Below are 23512 nucleotides of genomic sequence, written 5' to 3' on the forward strand. Positions count from 1 at the left end.
TTCATGTAGTTAATTCAACAAACCTTATATAAGCATCCACTTTGTGCTATGTATTGACTGCTGAGTACTGGGGAAGCAAAAATGAATTTGACATTTTTATTCTCAAGTTTAAAATCTACTATACAGTATTTATAAAGCTCTGTTAAATGTAGGGAGTCTAAAAGTTAGAGGAATTTTTTTTCTTGCCTCTGAAGATCTTACAATCTAGTTGGGAGCTCAATATATGTACACATACAAATTAAATGACAATATGAGATAGTGTCTATTCAAGTGTTTAATAACTGGAACAAAAAGTTGGATAGTATGTCAGAGGTGGAATAGATCCTTATGGACTGAATGTCATATAATGCATGTTGATAAAGGGGAACTTATGATACCTTTAAAGGAAAATGAAGATTTGATTATATAGAAAAGAGAGAGGGCACATAAACTTTCTGTGTAGAATCCTGTTTTAAGCAATGATTTAGAAATGACTTGCATATTTATTTATTTATTTATTTGTATTTATTATGTTCAGTTGAATACTACATCAAAAACTATGTACTATATGGTGGCTAAATGATTTAGAAATGAAAATGAGCAAGCATCTGGCATGTGCAAAATTTGGGAAATTCAAAGGTAAATGAATAAAAGGCAGATCTGGAGGAGAGAAGAGAGAGAAAGTAGCAAGGTAGGTTTAAGCCTGATAATCAAGGGCAGTTTAAACAATTAGCTAAAAAGCTAAGGCAATAAAATTTGGCTGTTTCCCTGTTCTCTTAGTCATCAGAGCCTGTCTCCATTGTTTTCTACCTTGCTTTCTATCCTGAGGCTAGCTTGCAGGGATTAAATCCAAGGGCTCTTTTTCCCACTGGTCTGCAATTGGATTGAGTCCAGGAGGGAGTGGGAGATCAGAAGGAGGCAGGGGAGTGGAGTTGTGTGTAATTATTCCCTGGCTCCTTGTCTCAGTGTCACTAACTGAGTCTCTCACCTGAAGGTCACAGCTCTGATCAAATGATCTTCACAACACAGCTCTCCCAAACTTCAAGTTCTCCTGTGCCTCTCTTTTCAGGCTTAGGAGAGGTGCCTGTTCCCTGCTTTCTTAACACCAGGATATGACATTATCTCATCTGGTTTTCCAATATCCTTAATAAGTAGTCCTGTTAGAGGCAGTTAGGTTCTAACAGGATGCCTGGAGGCCAGCAAAGAAGTCGTGGTCAGCTATTGGGAAAGTCAGAGGCCTGTCCTGGTAGTACTCCAAAACAAAGCCACAACAAGCCACAAGGCCAAAGATGGCTGAAAAAGTAGGTCAGAAACCCTGACAAATAAGGAAGAAAAGGCACCAAACACTGCTTCCAAGAAATTCCCACTCCAAGTAATGAATATTCCACTCTCTTGTTAACAACTGTCAATAAAAGATAAAAACCCAAATCCCAGAGGTAGAGTTCTCTCTTGAACTCACTGACTCTCACATCTCAAGAGTGTACTTTCACTTTAATAAACTTTCCCACTTGTGTCTCTCCAGTGTGTGTGTTTGTCCTTGAAATTCTTTCTTGTGAGGAGATCTTTGGCAACATCTTTGGGATGGGCTGGGTTGAGGCCTCAGGGCTTCGGTTCTCCCTAGTCCACCTGGCAACAGTTCCTTCATTTCATTGTTCTCATATTACCCAAGAGGCACATTGTATCTTTCCCCTGACTGATAAACAGGGAAATATTGAAGTAACTGTTATAGGTGATTATTATTGCATAAAATGCATAAAATTATTTTATCATATACAAAATAGAGAAGAAGAAGGATCTCTAAATTAGAGAAGACAAACAGAATTTTAAATTAAGTTTTATATGAATTATATTCTTGGAGAAATGCCCAGTAGGCACTTTGGAAAGTGACTGGCATTACAGATACAGGTCAGAAATCTAGAGTAATTTAGTAGTATTCCAAATAATGGTGATACTTGTCACTAAAGTTGAGTTCTCAGATGGTAGAGCTACCTAAAGTGTAGACCAGACACTTGACGACTAATCCTTGGGAAAGGCTCCCATTGACTGAAGAAAGAGGGAGAAGAAAGAGGGAGTGGTAAAAAGAAATGGAGAAAGAGATTTCAAAGAGACGGTTGAAAAAGGACCCATAAACTAACAATTAACAAAAATGTAATTTCAGGGCTATCTAGCTTATTTATATTGTTCAATCAAATTAATTTGTTATAATCAATACTCAATTATTTGTTATAATCAAATGTATTGGGTTATATCATCTACCTCACAGAATAGTACAAAGTAAATGAGAGTGGTTGTGCATGTAAGGAGTTTGGAAATCACCACTCTGTTTTATCAACAAGTAAAAAGCTGAATAGGCTGTAATACCAACAACTCTACATGTACCCATAAAAGAGGGGAGGGCAAAGGGCAAACAACAGTCTGCAAGATTAGAAAGACATAGAGACAAATACATGGCACAAGCTTACCAGAGCACAAACTCAGAAGTAGAAACTATCTAGGGAACCAGTGTGGGGTTAGGAAAAGCTGAACCCTGAAAATTGTTAGAAGCTCAGTGTAGACAGCTCTGAGAGTTAAAATCTCCAGGGGAACCCAGTCTTAGTGAGACCCCACACAATATTGTGAAATCCAGAAGCACAGAGAACGCAAGCAGGATAAATACCAAACAAAAACAAGACTACACATTGTCAACTGTGACTGATATGCTAAAGCCTCTAACGGGTAAAGTAGACAGCACGTAAGACTGAATGGGCAATATAGAAAGATCGAATCCTAAGAAAGTAACAAAGAAAAATGTTAGAAGTCAACACGGTAACAGAAATCAAGAATGCCTTTGATGGGCTTATTAGCACATTTGACATGGCTGAGGAAAGAATTTCTGAGCTTGAGGATATCTCATTAGAAATCTCCAAAAGAGAAATGCCAAGAGAACAAAGACTGAAAACAGAACAGAATATTCAGGGACCTTGGGACAACTATAAAAAGTGTAACATGTACAACATGGGAATAGCAGAAGGAGAAGAAAAAGAAAAGAACAGAAGAAATACGAGAAGCAATAATGACCAAGAGTTTCTCCAAATTAACATCAGACAATAAATCTCAGATCCAGAAGCTCAGAGAACACTAAGCAGGGTAAATGCCAAAACAAAACAGCAACAACAAACCCCTACATGTTGGCATTTCATTTTCAAATTGTAGAAATTGAAAGAAAAAATTTTAAAGAAAATTTTGAAAGAAGTCAGAGGGAAAAAAAATCATCTTACATATAGAGGAACAAAGAATTTCATCTGATTTCTCAGATACCATGTAAGCAAGAAGAGAGTGGAGTGAAATATTTAAAGTGTTGAAAGAAAAAAACCCACCAACCTGGAACTCTGTACCCTGGAACTACCCTTCAAAAGTGATGGAAAAATAAAGACTTTCTCAATTTGTTGCTGGTTTAAGTAGGTGCCTTACAATGAGTGTTAAAAGAAATCTTTAGAGAGAAAGGAAATTATGTAGTTCTAAACTAAACTAAGATCTACACAGAAGAAAGGAAGACGATCAGAGAAGGAATAAGTACGATAAAATAAAAACTTTTTAATTTTCTTCTTCTGACTTGATCTTACAGATAACAGTTTGTCCAAAATAATAATAGCAACACTGTATTTGACTATGTGTGCCTATGAATATAAATATATAAGCATATATATATGTATATATATATATATGCTTAGCTATGTTTATGTATAAGCAAATGACAGTGATGACAGAAGGGATAGGAGGGAGGAATTAGGATTGTTATTATAAAGGACACACACTATCCAAGTCCAAAAAAAGTATTCAAAGAATTATACCTCATGACAAAGTAGGATTTATCCCAGCAAGGCTGATTCCACATTCGAAAATCAATTGATGTAATTATCACATCAACAGATGAAAAAACAAAATTACATGATCATATCAATATGTGCATAAAATCATTTGACAAAATTCAATACCCATTCATGATAAAAGCTCTCAGTAAGCCAGGAAGAGAAGGAAACTTTCTAAATTTGATAAAAACTATCGACAGGAAAACCTACAATTACCATTTTACTTAATGATGAAAAGCATAAAGCTTTCCCACTAAGATCAGGTATGAGGGAAATATGTTCCCTCTCACAATTCCTTTTAAACATTATAGTGATAGTCTTTGCTTATTCAATAAATGAAAAGAAAAGAAAAAAGGAAAGGAAAGAAAAGGTATACAGACTTGGATGGAGGAAATAAAACTCTTTTTTATAGAGGACATGACTATCTATGTAGAAAATCTGAAAGCATCAACAAAAACTGTAGGAATTAATAATATAGAAGGTTGCAGAATATAAGGTTAATATAAAAAGTCAATTGCTTTTTTATATACCAACAGTGAACAAGTGGAATTTGAAATGAAAAACACAAAACCATTTGTGTTAGCACCCCTAAAAATGAAATATTTAGATATGAAACTACTGTAATATATATATATATATATATATATATATATATATATATATATATATATATAAAATCCGTATGAGGAAACCTACAACATTCTGATGAATGAAATAACTAAATAAATGGAGAGATCTTCCATGTTTAGGATAGGAAGTTTCAATATTGCCAACATGTCAGTTCTTTCCAACTTGATCTATAGATTCAGTGCAATCCCAATCAAATTCCTAGAAAGTTGCTTTATAGATATCAACAAATTGACCTTAAAGTTTATATGAAGAGAAAAAAGACCCCAAAATTGCCAACACAATATTGAAGAACAAAGTTGGAGGATTGATACTACTTGACTTCAAGACTTCCTATAAATCTACAGTAATTAAGACAGTGTGCTACTAATGAAAAAAACAGATAAATAGATAAATGCAACTGAATAGAGAGGCCAGAAATAGAGCCTCATAAATGCAGTCAACTGATCTTTGACAAAGGAGCAAAGCAATACAATGGAGTAAATTCAATCTTTCAACAAACAGTGCTAGAACAGCTAGACATCCACATGCAAAAAAATGAATCTAGACACAGACCATACACACTTCACAAAGATTAACTCCAAATAGGTCACAGACCTAAATGTAAAATACGAAATGATAAAAACTCCTAGATTATAACATAGGAGAAAACCTAGATGACCTTGGGTATGGTGATGACTTTTTAGATACAACACCAAAGATACAATCTGTGAAAGGAATAATTGATAGGCTATACTTTACTAATACTAAAAACTTCTGCTCTACAAAAAGATAATATCAAGAGAATGGAAAGACAAGCCACAGACTGGGAGGAAGTATTTTCAAAAGATGCATCTGATGAAGGTCTGTACCTAAAATATTTAAACTCTTTAATCTCAACAGTAAGAAAACAAACAACCTGGACCAAAACAAAATGGACCAAAAACCACACCAAAAAAGATATACAAGTGACAAATAAGTATATGAAAAGATACTCCAGATGATATTTCATCAGGGAAATGCAAATTAAAACAGCAATGAAATACCACTATACACCTATTAGAAAAGCCAAAATCTGTTTAACACTGACAACACCAAATGCTGGCAAGGATGCAGAGCAACAGGAACCCTCAGTCATTGCTGATGGAAATGCAAAATGGTACAGCCACTTTGGAAGGTTATTTGGTGATTTCTTACAAAACTAAATATACTCTTACCACAGGATTCAACAATTATGCTTTGTGGTATTTACCCAAAGGAATTGAAAACTTATGCCCACACAAAACCTTGCACAGAGATGTTAACAGTAGCTTTTTCATAATTGCCAAAACTTGAAAGGAATAAGATGTTTTTAGTAGGTGAATGGATAAACTGTGGTATATCCAGACAATGGAACATTATTCTGTGCTAAAAATAAATGAGCTATCAAGTCATGAACAGATATGGAAGAACATTAAATGCATATTAGTAAGTGAAAGAAGCCACTTTGAGAATGCTGCGTACTGTATAATTCTAACTATATGACATTCTGGAAAAGATACAACTATGGACACTTTAAAAAAATTAGTGGTTGCCAGGAGTAATAGTGGGAGAGGGAAAAATGAATAGAGCACAGAGGATGTTTAAGACAGTAAAAATAGTCTGTATAATTTTATAATGATGAATATATGTCATTATACATTCATGTCCAAATCTTTAGCATGTACTACACCAAGAATGAACCATAATTTAAATTAGGGAGTTTGGGTGATAATTATGTCTCAATTTAGTTTCATCCTTGCTTAAAAAATTATACTATACTGGTGAGTGACATTGATGATGAAAGTGTACATGTGTGGGGCAGGGAATATATGAGAAATCTCTGTACCTTCCTCTCATTTGTATTGTAAAACTAAGATTGCTCTAAAAAATAGTCTCCAGCAATGTAACTGGGGCACAACAGTTGTTCTCTTTTATAAGTTTGTCGTTTGTATGGAAACTGCATGTGTGTGCATGTGTGTGTGTGTAACAATACTGGAAATCAGTTCTTACTTATCTTTAACTGGCTTAACTGGCCTATATTTTCCCCAAAGAAAATTGTTTAAGAAACTGCTTTTACCCATCTTCAGACATCCATCTGCATAAATCAAACTGGACAAAATATACAGATAACTGACTATATTATTGAAAATCAGAAAATGTTTATTAAAGGTTTTAGTAAACCTTCACTGTAATACATTCTGGATGGTGATAATTCCTTAAAAAGGTGACTAAGACTTTACTCAGCCAACATATAAATGAACACATTAACACACATACACACTTGCACAATTGTTTTCAGAAAAACTCTTGTGTGTAATCATTTTCTCAAAGGGTTTGCTTTATATTCACATACAGTAATACTTCATCTAACAAGAATGGGTCTGTCAATTTCTTCTAAGGTTAGCAGAGTGATAAACCAAAAGGCCTTTATAGCAGACTCATTACATTTTACCAAACCAAGCAAATTTCCCAATCTTTATACTTTACTACTAGGAGAGTTTAATAGATGTTCACATGACATGGTTTACTTATATTTAACAATAAAGATAATAAGCCTGAAAATATGACTTCCAAGACCAAAGAAAGTTAGATGTAAAACATTTTGAAGAACAGAGGGGCTAATCCAGGAGGAAATATATCAATTAAAAAATCTGGATACTGTAATTTTTTAAATGCAAATCATATTTTAGTAATACTCTTTTATACCATATAGTATATCATGTAAAATATTTCTATTATTATATGTTAAATGTTAGTCACTTTTACTTCATCTTATGGAATAGATTATTTTATACATTTTTAAGGTTAAAACCTAAATAACAATAAAGTATATGGGGGCTTGATAATATAAATGAAGCTCTAGGTCTGGGGCTGACAAACTCAATTCCTTGGGCAAAATCTGACTATAGCTTTTTTTGTGTGTGTGGATAAACTTTTATAAGTATACAACCACACCCACTTGTTTTATACTGTTTGTGACTGCTTTTCCTCCTCAATGGCAGGGTTGAATAGTGGTAACAGAGGCTATAGTGGTAACAGGGCTATAGGTAATAGTGGTAACATAAAACTGAAAATGTTTGCTTTCTAGTACATTACTGAAAAAGTTTGACAACCCCTTCCTCTAAACTAAAACAACTAAAGAACTGACTAAAATATAATAAATCATTATCTATGTTATAAAAGCTTTTTTAAAAAGATTTTACTTCTTTGACAGAGAGAGAGCGGAGGGAGAGGGAGAAGCAGACTCCCCGCTGAGCAAGGAGATCAATGCAGGACTTGATCCCAGGACCCTGGGATCATGACCTGAACTGAAGGCAGACACTTAACTGCACCCCTAAATGCATTTTTGAAACGACAATAAAATAAAGAATTCACAGAAGTATAGTTAGAAAATATCATTAATAAAAAGATTCTATTAGATAGATACACAAAATATTGAGTATTTGAGAAAAATTATAATAAAAATTGTGATACTTTTTGGAGAACATTATTTGTGTTCAGTAAAAACAAAGCTGGGGGCATCATGTTGCCGATTTCAAGCTATATTACAAAGCCGTGATCATCAAGACACCATGGTGCTGGCACAAAAACGGACATATAGACCAATGCAAGAGAATAAGGAGCCCATATATGGACCCTCAACTCTATGGCCACATAATCTTCAACAAAGCAGGAAAAAATATGCAATGGAAAAAAGACAGTCTCTTCAGTAAATGGTGCTGGGAAAATTGGACAGCTATATACAGAAGAATGAAACTTGACCATTCTCTAACACCATACACAAAGATTAACTCAGAATTGATGAAAGACCTCAATGTGAGATAGGAATCCATCAAAATCCTAGAGGAGAACATAGGCAGTAACCTCTTCGACATTGGCCACAGCAACTTCTTTCAAGATACATCTCCAAAGGCAAATGAAACAAAAGCAAAAATGAACTTTTGGGACTTCATCAAGATAAAAAGCTTCTGCATAGCAAAGGAAACAGTCAACAAAACAAAGAGGCAACCCACAGGATGGGAGAAGATACTTGCAAATGACACTACAAAGGGCTGGTATCCAAGGTTTATAAAGAACTTCTCAAACTCAACACCCAAAAAACAAATAATCAAGTCAAAAATGGGCAGAAGACTGAACAGACACTTCTCCAAAGAAGACATACAAATGGCTAACAGACACATGAAAAAATGTTCATCATCATTAGCCATCAGGGAAATTCACAGCAAAACCACATTGAGATACCACCTTACACCAGTTAGAATGGCAAAAATTGACAAGGCAAGAAATAACAAATGTTGGAGAGCTTACGGAGAATGGGGAACCCTGTTACACTGTTGGTGGGAATGCAACTTGGTACAGCCACTTTGGAAAACAGTGTGGAGGTGCCTAAGAAAGTGAAAAATAGTGCTACCCTATGACCCAGCAATTGCAGTACTGGATATTTACACCAAAGACACAGATGTAGTGAAAGAAGGGCCATATGCACCCCAATGTTCATAGCAGCAATGTCCGCAATAGCCAAACTGTGGAAAGAGCCGAGATGCCCTTCAACAGATGAATGGATAAAGAAAACGTGGTCCACATATACAATGGAATATTACTCAGCAATCAGAAAGTATGAATACCCAACTTTTATATCAACATGGAAGGGACTGGAGGAGATTATGCTAAGTGAAATAAGTCAAGCAGAGAAAGTCAATTATCATATGATTTCACTTAGTTGTGGAACCTAAGGAATAGCATGGAGGACATTAGGAGAAGGAAGGGAAAAATGAAGCGGGGGAAATCAGAGGCAGAGATGAACCGTGAGAGACTGTGGACTCTGAGAAACAAACTGAGGGTTTTAGAGGGGCGGGTGTGGGGGAATGGGTTAGCCCGGTGATGGGTATTAAAGAAGGCATGCATTGCATGGAGCACTGGTTGTTATATGAAAACAATGAATCATGAAACACTTCATCAAAACTAATGATGTGGGGCACCTGGGTGGCTCAGTTGTTAAGCGTCTGCCTTCGGCTTGGGTCATGATCCCAGGGTCCTGGGATCGAGCCCTGCATTGGGCTCCTTGCTCCGTGAGAAGCCTGCTTCTCCGTCTCCCACTCCCCCTGCTTGTGTTCCCTCTCTCACTGTGTCTCTCTCTGTCAGAAAATAAATAAAATCCTAAAAAAAAATAATGATGTACTGTATGGTGACTAACATAACATCAAATTAAATTAAAAAATAAAATAAAAGATATTAGAGAAGGCATAAATATAGTTACCCTACATTTATGGACAAAAACATTTAATATTTTAAGTCTCCCAAAAAGACCTTTAGGTTTCATGTATTTTAAGTGAAAAAGTCCAAGTAGTTTTCTTGTGGAACCTGCCAAATTGGTTTTAAAAAATTATACTAAAGAGCCAAAGGCTAAGAATAGCTAGATACTCCTGAAGAAGACACTTGGGGAAGGGGTTCCTGTCCTACCAGAGATCAAGACTTAAAACGAGGCTATATAATTGATATAGTGCTTTATTGTGACTAATAGTCGTTCAGATGAACATATGAGCAGCCAGAGTCCAAAAATGAGATCCACCTATGTTAATACTCTTGATGTAATACAGTATCATGAATAACAATGGGGAAAGTTGTGGGATGATTCATTAATATGAGCTAAGGGTATTGGTTATCTATGTGAATAGAATAGATAAACCTACTGTTTACTTCACATCATACATAAAAATCAATTTGGGATCACAAGCTTAATTATAAAAGGAATTAGCTAAAATATTTTCAAAGAGTATGTAGTAGAATTTTTTCATGATGTCATGATAGCAAAAGCTTTTAAAATAAGATACTTGTAGAAGTATACTATAAGGATGTTTGTTTAAAATCAAGAAAGTTCTGGGGGCACCGTGGCTCAGTCAGTTAAGTGTCCAGCTCTTGATTTTGGCCTAGGTCATGATCTCAGTCAGTGTCATGAGATCGAACCCACATCGGGCTCCACACTGGGCATGGAGCCTGCTCAAGATCCTATCTTCTCTCCCTCTAACTCTCCCCCCCAAACAAATTTAAAATCAAGAAAGTTTTAACTGGACCACTTTCTGACACCTACATAAAACTAAATTCAAAATGGATGAAAGACCTAAATGTGAGATAGGAAATCATCAAAATCCTAGAGAGAACACAGTCAGGAACCTCTTTGACATTTGCTATAGCCACCTCTTAGTAGACACATCCCCAGAGGCAGGGGAAACAAAAGGAAAAATAAACTATTGGGACTTCATCAAGATAAAAAGCTTCTACACAGCCAAGGAAACAATCAACAAAATTAAAGGCAACCTACAGAATGGAAGAAGATAATTACAAATGACATATCTGATAAAAAGTTAGAACTCAAAATCTATAAAGAATTTACCAAACTTGACACCCAAAAAAACTAATCATCAGTTAAGAAATGGGCTGAAGACATGAGTAGACTTTTCCAAAGATGACATCGAGATGACTAACAGACACATGAAAAGATGCTCAACATCACTCATCATCAGAGAAATACAATTCAAAACTACAATGAGATAACACATCACACCTCTCAGAATGGTTAAAATTAATAGCACAGAAACAAGAGATGTTGGCAAGGATTCAGAGAAAAGGGAACCCTCTTACACTGCTGGTGGGAATGGAAACTGGTGCAGACACTCTGGAAAACAGTACGGAGATTCCTCAAAAAGTTAAAAACAGAACTACCCTACAATCCAGCAATTGCACTACTAGGTATTTACCCAAAGGATTAAAAAATGGGTTGGCTTGGTGATGGGTATTAAAGAGGGCACGTACTGAATGGAACACTGGGTGTTATATGCAAACAATGAATCATGGAACACTAAATCAAAAACTAATGATATAATGTATGGTGATTAACATAACATAATAAAAAATAAATAAATAAATAAATAAAAGGACAAAAAATACTGATTGAAGGGGCACATGCTCCTGATGTTTATGGCAGCATTATCAACAATAGCCAAATTATGGAAAGATCCCAAATGTCCATTGACTGATGAATGGATAAAGAAGATGTGGTATATATATGAATATTATTCAGCCATCAAAAAGAATGAAATCTTGCCATTTGCAATGATGTGGATAGAGCTAGAGTGTATTATGCTAAGCGAAATAAGTCAGTTAGAGAAAGACAAATACCATATATTTCATTCATATGTGGAATTTAAGAAATTAAATAGATGAACATAGAGGAAAAACAAAAAAGAGAGGGAGGCTAACCATATGAGACTCTTAACTATGGAGAACAAGCAGGGTTGCTGGAGGGGAAGTGGGTAGGGGGGTGGGCTAAATGGCTGATGGATATTTAGGAGGGCACTTCTGATGACCACTGGGTGTTATATGTAAGTGATGAATCACTAAGTTTTACACCCCAAACTAATATTACACTATATGTTAACTAACCCGAATTTGAATAAAAACTTGAAACATAAACAAATATATCAATTAGGTTTTATTCATCCCATGATACCCTAAGTAAAGAGAAGGCACACTTTGGATGAATATTTTTTTCAACACACATAAATGGCAAAGGACCAATATTTGGACTATATAATGATCCACAAATCCAAAGGAAAATTATAATGAAAAATACAAAACATATAAATCAATCTTTTGCAGAAGACAAACTATGAATTAAGGACTTGACAAATGCAACGTAGTTCTACCACTTTAACAATTCAGTAAATATACAGTAAATATTTTTACACTTTAAAATAAATGCAAATAACAAAAAAGTATAACCAATAATATTACTTACTACCAAATTGGAAAATATTAAAAATCAGAAAATACATAATGTTGGAGAAGTTGTACGAAACAGACATTGCCTGCATTTATGATGCATGTAGGAGTATAAGTTAGAACATGCATTTCAGAAAACAGTTTGGGTATTAGATGTTAAAGTAGTAACACATCCTATAGTACAGAAGCTGCATCCTTAGGCATGTATCTTAGAAAAAAATAGCTATATGGTATAAGGAGGCATGTATAATAATGCTTATATCATCATATTATAGCCAAATACTGATGATACAAATGTTCATCAGCAAAATAATTAATAAATAATTTGACTATAGTCATGAAGCAATGAAAAGTGAATGAACTACATTAACGTGGTTGTATTTCAAAAACTTAATGTTCAGCAAAAACACAGAATAATGTTTGCTCTAATGTTACTTAAAATAATGTGAAGAAATAGGTAAAACTATACTATATTGAGTTATGTACAATTTTACCAAGATATAGTTAAAAATTAATATCCAAATGATTAGCATAATGGCTACGTCTACCTAAATAAGAAAATTTGATTTCTTTAACCAGATAGTGGGCACATAGAGGTTCATTTTATTACTACTTTTATATGCTTATTATTCATTGAAAAGTTTAAAAAGTAGGCTTTATAATTACAAAAGTAGAGAATATAGTTAAGAAAATTATAGTTCTTTAATGGTGAATATGGAAAATCCCAAAGTGCAGTTCAAAGTACTTATTTTAACCATAAGCAAAATGTAAATATTAAATCATTTTCACATTGAGATTAGGCTGACACAGTTATTTTACTTTATATCTAAGCTTATTCAACTGAATCTTCTTTATAAGAACATATTAAACTCAGAATAAGTGGATATATGAGCCACTGAATTTAGCGTTTTGTGGAAAAATGTTATATTTTGAATATAAAGTCAGAAAGCAGTGTTTTTGCTTTATTAGACAGTCTGCTATACAAAGCTACAAAATATATCATTTTTCATATAAAATTCAAATCACATCAGAGCAATTAATTTAAAAATAAGAAACTATATAACACATGAATAAAGTCAATCCATTAAGGAATTTTAGATTTTATAAGTGCTATTGCTAGTGAACATGTGATGAGCACTTATCTATGAATAACTATAACGTATGCATTTCAACATATGCTCCGTTAATTTTTTTACTAAGCTCTACGTGCTAATTTTTTAAATTTTATGATTATTTAAAGTAGATGTTAGCTTTTCCTTTAACTGACATATTTCATATTATAATATAGAAGTATTTTTAGTTCTTAGTGCTTACTCTTAAATGATTGTGAATATGCCACTCATTGTTATATTTTCTGCAGTATAACTTTGCAGTGAAAGAGAAATTTCACTAAATGACATGCTAGAATGATTATTTCTAGTGGTTCAATGGTATACTCTTACATATTGGTTAGATTAATTTCCCCCTTGTAATAAGAAAATAAAAAACCTCAAATAATAATGGTATGAAAAATGCTCTTTCTCATCTATAACTAGTCAGCAATACTTATGAAGCACCAACAATTGTTTATAAAATTATGAAATATATGTCATCTGTCCAAATGTTATTTTTTAATTAATTAGTTTAATTTTTGAACTATACTTCTGATTGAATTATACATTCAGTATTTTCAAATTAGATAAATGAAAGTGCCAAATCATGCCGGTGACTCCTTCAGAATTCAGTGTAGTCATTTAAGACCTTCTGAGACATAGAATAAAAAGTTATATCTCTTTGGCAAAAAAAAAACAAAAAACAAAAAACAGCAGTCCAAATCTAACAGAACAGGAAAGGGAAACTATTGTTCCAGTCAGTGCTGAAGATATTTTATGAGTCGGTCTCTCTCAAACATAAAAATATTAATGCAGAAAGAAATATTTGGGATGTATCTGAGATTCAGTTCATGGTTATCAGCTGAGCTGTGCTCATGTGCTAATAGGATGCAGTCTGGGCTGTTCAGGAGATTTTACATTGTAGGTACTGTGACACTTATACAGGAACATGTTTCCTGAGTTCATCAGGTACTATTTTTCTTTGCTGATTCACTCCTTTCCTGCACTCATAGATATATCTTTTCTATGAACTAGAAAATTTATGATTTTTAAAAGACTTAAAAAAATTTAATTGACAGAGAAAACTCAACAGGACGCATAAGTACATATGACATACATAACCTGCAAAGTAGCAAAGAGTGCTAAGTACTTACATTATTCTTATTAGTATCTGATGTGTATGAATAATTCAAGCATTAGAAATTCTGCTATTAATACATTAATATTCATTGACTTGTTTATCATATATATGATTTATCTATCTACAAAGAAAGAAAGAGAAAAAGAGATGGAATATATATGTATTTTCCCTTGTATGCCTACTAGTTCTTCCTTGTGTTAAGAAGTTGCCGTCTAGGACTAGAGGAAATTATGCTAAGTGAAATAAGTCAAGCAGAGAAAGTCAACTATCATATGGTTTCACTTATTTGTGGAACATAAGGAATAACGTGGAGGACATTAGGAGAAGGAAGGGAAAAATGAAGGGGGGAAATCGGAGGGAGAGATGAACCATGAGAGACTGTGGACTCTGGGAAACAAACTGAGGGTTTTAGAGGGGAGGGGGGTGGGGGGATGGATTAGCCCAGTGATGGGTATTAAGGAGGGCACATACTGCATGGAGCACTGGGTGTTATATGAAAACAATGAATCATGGATCACCACACCCAAAACTAATGATATATTGTATGGTGACTAACATAACATAATAAAATTAAATTAAATTAAAAAAAAGAAGCTGCCATCTAATTTCTCTCCATTGTTTTTAAGGAAAAGAAAATCAAAACCAGGATAAGGCTCTTCAGAATATTTTTCTAATTACAGATACTAATTTATATAAAAATTCCTGGACTATCTTGCTAGAGTCTCTACCCTTCCTTTAACTTCTATGAGAAAGGTTTAGATATTATTGTCCAATTGATTATTCTGAGTGATTTTTGTCACTCATTTCATATAAGGATGATAAGGGCAAGCTAACGAAGTCCAAACAATACAAACAGAAGTAGATCTTGTTTTAAAGAAACAGTCACTTTAGTTTGCCAAAGCTTATGCTTTTGACCATGATGAGTAGCTTGTATCAACCCAATCTCCCTGCTGAGAACACTATAAAAGCTGGATAAAGCAACCAAACAAACAACTGTCTGAAGTTATTTGAGAGCAACTGAGGGAACCAAGGGATTTGAAGGGCCATGGTTCAAGAAAGAAACGAAATACATCGTTTGGAGCCAGACATTTCCTGTTGCTTTCCTTTGAGGCATTTGACAATTTGTAAGCATCATAGGGATGAATAACTAAGAGAATTTCCTAAATTCTTTATTTGGTTGTAGATCAGTCTTTTGTTCCAATCTAATCTAATCTAATCCTTCAGCTGATTGGATGAGGCTTGCCACAGTATAGAAAGCAATCTGCTTTTTTCTGTGTAGTAATTTAAGTGCTCAACTCATCCAAAAACACCTAGAATAATATTTGACCAATTTATCTAAGTACTCCATGACCCAGTCAAGTTGACACATAAAATTAACCATCACAGCTACAAATGTAACAAGAAGAACTGTCATCAGTCTCATAGCATTTGACAGGTAGCAATTAAGAGTTCTATGTCTAGTAAGGATAAGAAGTTCTGATAAATATGTTAGTCTATCAGTAGAAACCCAGAACTAAAACCAGCCTCAAATACCTCAATTCTTGATTGGGTCATGTTAATCTGCTTCTACATTCACTACTTAACTGTCAGTAGAAAACTAAAGCATCTCAGAGAAAGATGATATCTACAGCAATAACGGTTTTTCATACTCAGTGTTCAGCACTGAATAAAAAGAATTAAATGACATGAAAAATAGAAAAATAGACAAATAGTTAATATTCAGATGGCAAATTTAAACCTAAATATATCTGTAATTACATTAAACAGACTAAGTATTTTAATTAATAAACAAAGATTGTCAGAGTAGACAAAATAACTCCTCTATGCTGACACACCTTATTACAAATACAGGAAGTTGCAAAGTAATATAATGGAAGATGATAAGCCAGATTACACTAACCCAAAGAAAGCTGGTGGAGTTCTACTGATAGTAGGCAAAGTAGACTTTATTGCAAGAACATTATTAAAGGTAAAAGGGATATTTCATAATTAGTGTGAAATTTGTAGGCATGAAAAATTGTTACCTCAAAATATATAAAGTAAACATTGATGGAAAAAAAAGAAAGAATTAAAGAAATAAAGAGAGAGAGGGAGGAAGGGAGGGAGGAAGAAAGGAAGGAAGGCAGGAAGGCAGGAAGGAAGGGAAGAAGTCCACAACTATAGAGGGTAATTTTAATAGGTATCACTGAAAGGAACCAGATCAAAAAAAAGATGTCAGTGGAAATATATCTGAACAACACAGTTAACAAACTTGATCTAATAGACCTGTATTCAACATTGCAAACAACAATTGCAGAATGTATATTCCTTTTAAGAGCACATGGAACATTTTTAAAATTGATTTGGTGCTAGGGCATAAACAACAAATTTCAAATGATTATGTCCTATAACCACAGTGGAATTAAGCAAGCATCAGATAAACTCCATATGCCAAGTTTAACATTTACCTAATATATCAGTTAATGTTTTACAACTGAACTTTTAAAACTTAAGGATATTTGATTATAATTGTACTGGTCTTAATGTGGCACCAAATGATGATTATTCAACCCAGGCTCCTTTGCTGCTGAAAATCTTTCTATATTAGAGGGAAGGAAACACATTTCTTTATCCTCAAAGTTTTGAGAGTAATATAATATGTTTGATATTTTTAGAGTGCCCTTACTTATGAGAGCATTGCATGTTATGGAACAAAACAATAGAGTACATAATTTATTAGAAATAAGAGGGGTAACTTGGGTTACCAGGGAGCTTTAGAAAAGAACTAGGGACTTAAACTGGTTTTTAAGCTGTGTAGAATTCAAATCAACAGTCAGTGTGTGAGGTATTTAAGACAAGTGTTTCATGTGAATGAGGAGGTAGGAATGCCCTGAGATGCTTGAAGAAACCACTCTGTTTTGAAGAAAATAAAGAGAATTTTTCCTCTACTTTTCTGATCCTTTATGATATCTAGACCCTTCTTGCCAAAATGCATAAGGAACATAATAGGAAGCTTTATTTAGTCAATTTTTAAAGAGGACTTTATTGACCAAATCTACAAATTAACTTGAGTTGTGGATTTTTACTTAGAGACTGCATAGTTATTCATGTAATCTTCAAATATCAATTCTTTTCCTACAGACTGGAAATGTCTTCCTCTTTGGCTCAGCATACAGCTTTGGAATGAATGTACTCAGGGAATTTAAACAGGCAGGCCAGTCTCTCAGCCAGTGGGTTGAGTGGTCCCAATCAGACTATCCTCACATTAGGTTGGTTCCCGCTTCTACCTTTTAGATATCACAGTATACCCCTAATATGGCCCAAATCTTCCATAAGTATATGAGAGATTATAAAATGCAGCATTTTCATATCACTTTCTTATTGTACAACATTATTTGGTTATGAGATGTACTTTCTAAATAAGCCATTTAAATAATAGGGGAAATGTAATTTTTTTCTGAGACATAGACACCTTTGAGAATCTAATGAAAGCTATAGAAAGCCATTCAAGGAAAAAACAGAAATTTACAAATAATCATAAACTGTCATGAGACATTAGTAGTTCAAGAATCTTCCAAAAGTCCATCCTTGGACCAAGGTTATGAACCCCTGATCTAGAGAGGCTTTGTATTTTCTGTCTGACTCTTCAGCCCTTTAGGGAAAAAAAATATTCCACAGGATTAAAAATAGGACCTTTCCTTGGTTTAAAAATAGCAATTCTAATTGTAGTTATTGATCTTGTTTAATGTGTAAATGCCTGAAAGCTAGAGGCATTGGAAAAATAATACAGCAAGAACAAAAATTATACTTATAAAAGTCTACTGTTTTTCAGAAACAGTAAAATGCTGTTTGAAACAAATCTCAACAATGTTTTTACTCAAAAGAAATCTTAATGATTTACCAACTCTTATTATTCAGAAGCAAATGTTTGGCTCATGTATTATTAGCAAAGTGTAACAATTTTTAATCATGGGAATACGTCATTTCGAGGGTGCCTGGGTGGCTGGGTTAAGTGTCTGCTTCGGCTCAGGTCAAGATCCCGGGGTCCTGGGATCAAGTCCCACATCAGGCTCCCTGCTGGGTGGGGAGCCTTCTTCTCCCTCTCTCCTGGCACCTCCCCCCTGCTCATGCTCTCTCTCTGTGTCAAATAAATAAATAAAATCCTTTTAAAAAGGAATACATCATTTCCCAATAAAGGGAATTATCTATTTTTCAGTAAAATAACATGAGAATTTGGAAGTGAGAGAAATGGCTCCTTTTGTGCACTTCCAACAATGATCTCCAGCAAAATATGATTATCTACTTAGCCTTAATGAATGTTTCCCCCCAAATTGAGAAAGATTGACTTGTACATAATTTCAATAGCTTTGAAATGTTGCCAGATTTCAAAATTGCTATATTATTGAAAATTTCAGAAAATACAGAGAGTTATATAGACAATGACAGTTACTCACTTTCATCATTCAAGAGATAACTATACACGTCTAATATATATCATTTAAGATATTTCATATATCAATATAAAGATACCAAGAGAGATAACACAGGTATGGAGAATAACACAGCATGTTGTTTTGAATCTGCATTTTAAATGTCTTTTAAAATGTCCAAAACTTAAAATTTAATACATACGCAGTGTTATAACTGAAAGAAAATATAAGTTTTAAGGAAAAGGTAATAATCTTTTGTCATTTTAGCTCCACCTCTCCCCTAAATAGGCTGGTGTTCACACTTGCACAACTCTGAGCTCACATAAGCATACGTACAATTGTATAAACATACAGATTATTGTTTTTGTAACTGTTCAGTTTATAAACATTTTCAACATATATTTTTACCTGATTTTTTTATTTTAAGAATTCTTAAAGGATAAGATACATAGATGCCACTAATTTTATACAGTATGTAAAAATTTAGACACACACACGCATACACACTCATTAACTGATGGCCATTAAAGAAGATTCCAAATGGGGGTTATTAAAATGTGCAGCATTAAACTTCTTGTAAATATATACTTAAGAATGCACTTTTTTTCTATAAGGTAGATCTTAGGAGATGGGTGTCTGGATAAAGCATTTCATACATTCTTTGTTTATTTTAGTAAATACTGCCAGATTATTTCCCATTTTAAAAGGATTTTATATTTTCGAGTTATGCACGAAAGTATTGCCCCAGTCTCATAGGTTAGAGTACTTTAATATTTTCAGTCTGATAGGTGAATAAACATTTCTGTGTCTACTAGTAGGGTTGAAAATGTTTCTTTTGTGTGTGGTTTATTTAGTTGTTCTCTTCTGGAAATCATTTTTCAATAATTTGTCATTTTCTCTAATTATTTGTTTTTGTTACTCCTATTTAGATCAAATTATAGGTGCTAGATATTTTAGGGACATAGGAAATTTCATCACTTTATTTTTGTGTCATTATGTTTATTTTCTTTTTCCATCCATAAAGGTCCAATTTCTATATTGTTAAATTTGCAATTTTAACTAAGAAAAGCTATATAATCTTTTTTCTTTCCTAGTCCCAAAGTATAAAGATTCTCAATACTTTTATTTTTTGTCTTCCTGCTCTTTGGAGTTACTGTTGTAAAAGTATTTGAAATCTATGTTATTTTAAAGTAACCCCATATTAGTTATTTTCAAAATATTATATGCCAATAAATTTTATTTACATTTACCATTATGAACTGTTTTGTACTCCTCTTTGTATTCAGTATTGTTCTAACATTCTTTTTTTTATTTTGAGAGATATTTTATTATTTTATATCATTATTTGTTCTATTTTATTATGAGGCATTGTCATTAATCCTTTACTGTGCCTAATTCTTAAATATTTTTTACGGTTTTTAAATTTTATTATGTTATATTAATCACCATACATTACATCATTAGTTTTTGATGTAGTGTTCCATGATTCATTGTTTGCGTATAACACCCAGTGCTCCATTCAGTACATGCCCTCTTTAATACCCATCACCAGGTTAACCCATCTCCCCACCCCCTCCCCTCTAGAACCCTCAGTTTGTTTCTCAGAGTCCATAGTCTCTCATGGTTCTTCCCCCCATCCGATTCCCCCCCTTCATTTTTCCCTTCCTACTATCTTCTTTTTTAACATATAATGTATTATTTGTTTCAGAGGTACAGATCTGTGATCCAACAGTCTTACACAATTCACAGTGCTCACCATAGCACATACTCTCCCCAATGTCTATCAGATAGCCACCTCAACCTTCCCACCCCCCACCACTCCAGCAACCCTCAGTTTGTTTCCTGAGATTAAGAATTCCTCATATCAGTGAGGTCATATGATACATGTCTTTCTCTGATTGACTTATTTTGCTCAGCATAATACCCTCCAGTTCCATCCACGTCATTGCAAATGGCAAGATTTCATTCCTTTTGATGGGTGCATAATATTCCACTGTATATATACACCACATCTTCTTTATCCATTCATCTGTCGATGGACATTTGGCTCTTTCCATAGTTTGGTATTGTGGACATTGCTGCTATAAACATCGGGGCACATGTACCCCTTCGGATCCCTACATTTGTATCTTTGGGGTAAATACCCAGTAGTGCAATTGCTGGGTCGTAGGGCAGCTCTATTTTCAACTTTTTGAGGAATTTGTTTCACCTGATGCCAAAAATTAACTTGTTGCTTGTTTTTCCTCATTCCATATTCCTATTTTAAGTAAATGTAGAATTCTAGTTTGAAAGTTATTTTTTTCTGAGCACTTTGAAAACGACCATAGTTATAGAACAGAATGGAAATATAAATATTACTAATTTAAATAATTCAGTTATATAGTAATTCAGTTTTACAATAATGTTTACATATATAGAGTATGTAAAGGATATTGGAAATGTAATACTTTCCTAATAATATTAGGGTGTTTGATGATATCATTAATACATCAAGAAAGAAAGCCTTAAGATTATTATTCAAAGTCATGGAGGACTTCTGCTTTCATAATGGTTTATTAGATAATACAAACTTAAGTCTTATCCTAAATACAATTAGAAAATCTGGAAAAATATATGCAGAAAATATCTGGCTGAATTTACTGATCGCTAACAAGATGATGAAGGAGGACCTGGAGGAGAAAGAGTACACCAAAACCTGAGTAGGAATGCAAAGTACAAATATATATATATTTAGGTTTTGTATTAATTCCTTCATTTTTAAGACTCACCTCTTCCTTATTTTGGAAAATTTGGTGCAATTATCACTGATGTGATAATTACTCCTCTCCCATTATTTTTCATTTCTTCTGGAAATCCTAGTAGATATATGCTGAATGCTCTCCATTTATCTTCTATATCTCTTAAAGTCTTATTTTAAATTCCTTCTATATTTTGTTTTATTCTGAATGTTTTTCTCATGTTTTATCCATTTTGTGAATTATTTCTTAAGTTTTAATTAATGTGTCCATTGAGTTTTTTATAACTGTTTTTTTACTTATAAAAGTTTAATTTTGTTATTTTGCAAAATGCAAATACAATATGATCTAATATATTAATTGTATATAGCTTCTTTTAGGATGTTCTTTTTTTTTTTTTTTTTTTAGTTCTTTGTTGAGTTACCCTCATAGGGGTTTTGTCACTTGTGAGGCTTGTAATTTTTTATTGTGATTTTGTTTTAATAGGGATTGCTCCCTATGTGAGTTCCTTTTATCCTCAGTTCATACATAAGGTTTTAAATTTGCACTTTCCTGGGGACGCCTGGGTGGCGCGGTCGGTTGGGCATCTGCTTTCGGTTGGGGTCATGGTCCCGGGGTTTGGAGTCCTGGGATCGAGTCCCGCGTCGGGCTCCTTGCTCAGCGGGGAGCCTGCTTCTTTCTCTGCCTGCCACTCCCTTTGCTTGTGCTCTCTCTCCCCACCGTCTCTCCGACAAATAGATGGATAAAAATCTTTAAAAAAAAAAAAAGAATTTGCACTTTCCTGGATCCTAGGTGTTTTACTAGTTGTGTACCAGACTGTACAGTAATTTTTAAGCTTTGAGTCCTGTACCATGTGTAAATGTATACTCTTCACCTACACAAGTTGTAGACCTAGGATCTTGATATTACGACAACTGTACCCAGTTCCCTAGCTAGACTAGTGGGATGAATTTTTGTTGCCTCCATTTCACACACAGGTGATCCTCCAAGGTTCTAGGATTTAGGCACGAGAGCTCAATTCCAGTTCCTCGCTTTGCGTGGTCCTGGGTCTCATCTCCTATTCCCACTTGTATGGTGAACCCCGGAACTCAACCCCTTAGGCCTTTATCCTAGTTTAATATCGCCGTGAACCATTTCAGCTTCAGTGACTGTTTAAAATTCCTCTTTATTTCTGGACTTGGGGATTCAAGCTCAGCTATCCATTCATCTAAAAAGAAAACAATTTAGCCTTTCTATAGATTTGAAATGGAAGAGTGGAGGTCCTCTCATATCATCTTAGCCATATAGACCTGATGTTTTCCCTAAGAAACTTCTCAATTTCATAGATATATGTCATCTATGATATATATTTTTCCCTAGGCAAACATGAATATAGATCCTCTATGTAGCTATATATATTCACATTATATCCTAATAATTTACAATACATATTCTAGTGTAACATTTGGGGGATGCTAAATATTTATCTTTTTACATATTAAATTAGGAGACCCTGTGTGTGTGTGTGTGTGTGTGTGTGTGTGTGTGTGTATACACAAGCATATATATGCTTGTAATTTATATACTGCATAACACTATATGCATTTTCATTATTACTACCAAATATTTATTGAATGGCTACTATGTTCCAAGCATTATTCTAGGTACTTAAAATGAATCAGTGGATAAAACAGAAGACTATTCTTATCAGTTATTTCTTTCATGCTAGTGAAAAAATGGAAAACTTTCTTGCTTTGGGAAGGTAACGCTGGACAGAAGTATGACATCCCTGCAAGACTGTTTAGATCCCCTTCTTTCACAGACTTGAAGTTTGACCTGCCGTCATCCCTTTTGCAGACTCTTCCAGACTGTTTCTATCACCATCACCAGTATTTTTTTTAATTTATTTATTTTTCAACAGAGA

General features: G+C 33.9%; 1 protein-coding gene across 3 annotated transcripts in view; it reads left to right on the forward strand.

Annotated features, from left to right (window-relative positions):
- The window catches only part of CNBD1 (cyclic nucleotide binding domain containing 1), a 433866-nt gene that overhangs the window by 262743 nt on the left and 147611 nt on the right, over positions 1-23512 (forward strand). The gene's annotated exons all lie outside the window — the stretch shown is intronic.

Source organism: Zalophus californianus, chromosome 4 (assembly GCF_009762305.2).
Source record: "Zalophus californianus isolate mZalCal1 chromosome 4, mZalCal1.pri.v2, whole genome shotgun sequence".
Classification (NCBI taxonomy): Eukaryota; Metazoa; Chordata; class Mammalia; order Carnivora; family Otariidae; genus Zalophus; species Zalophus californianus.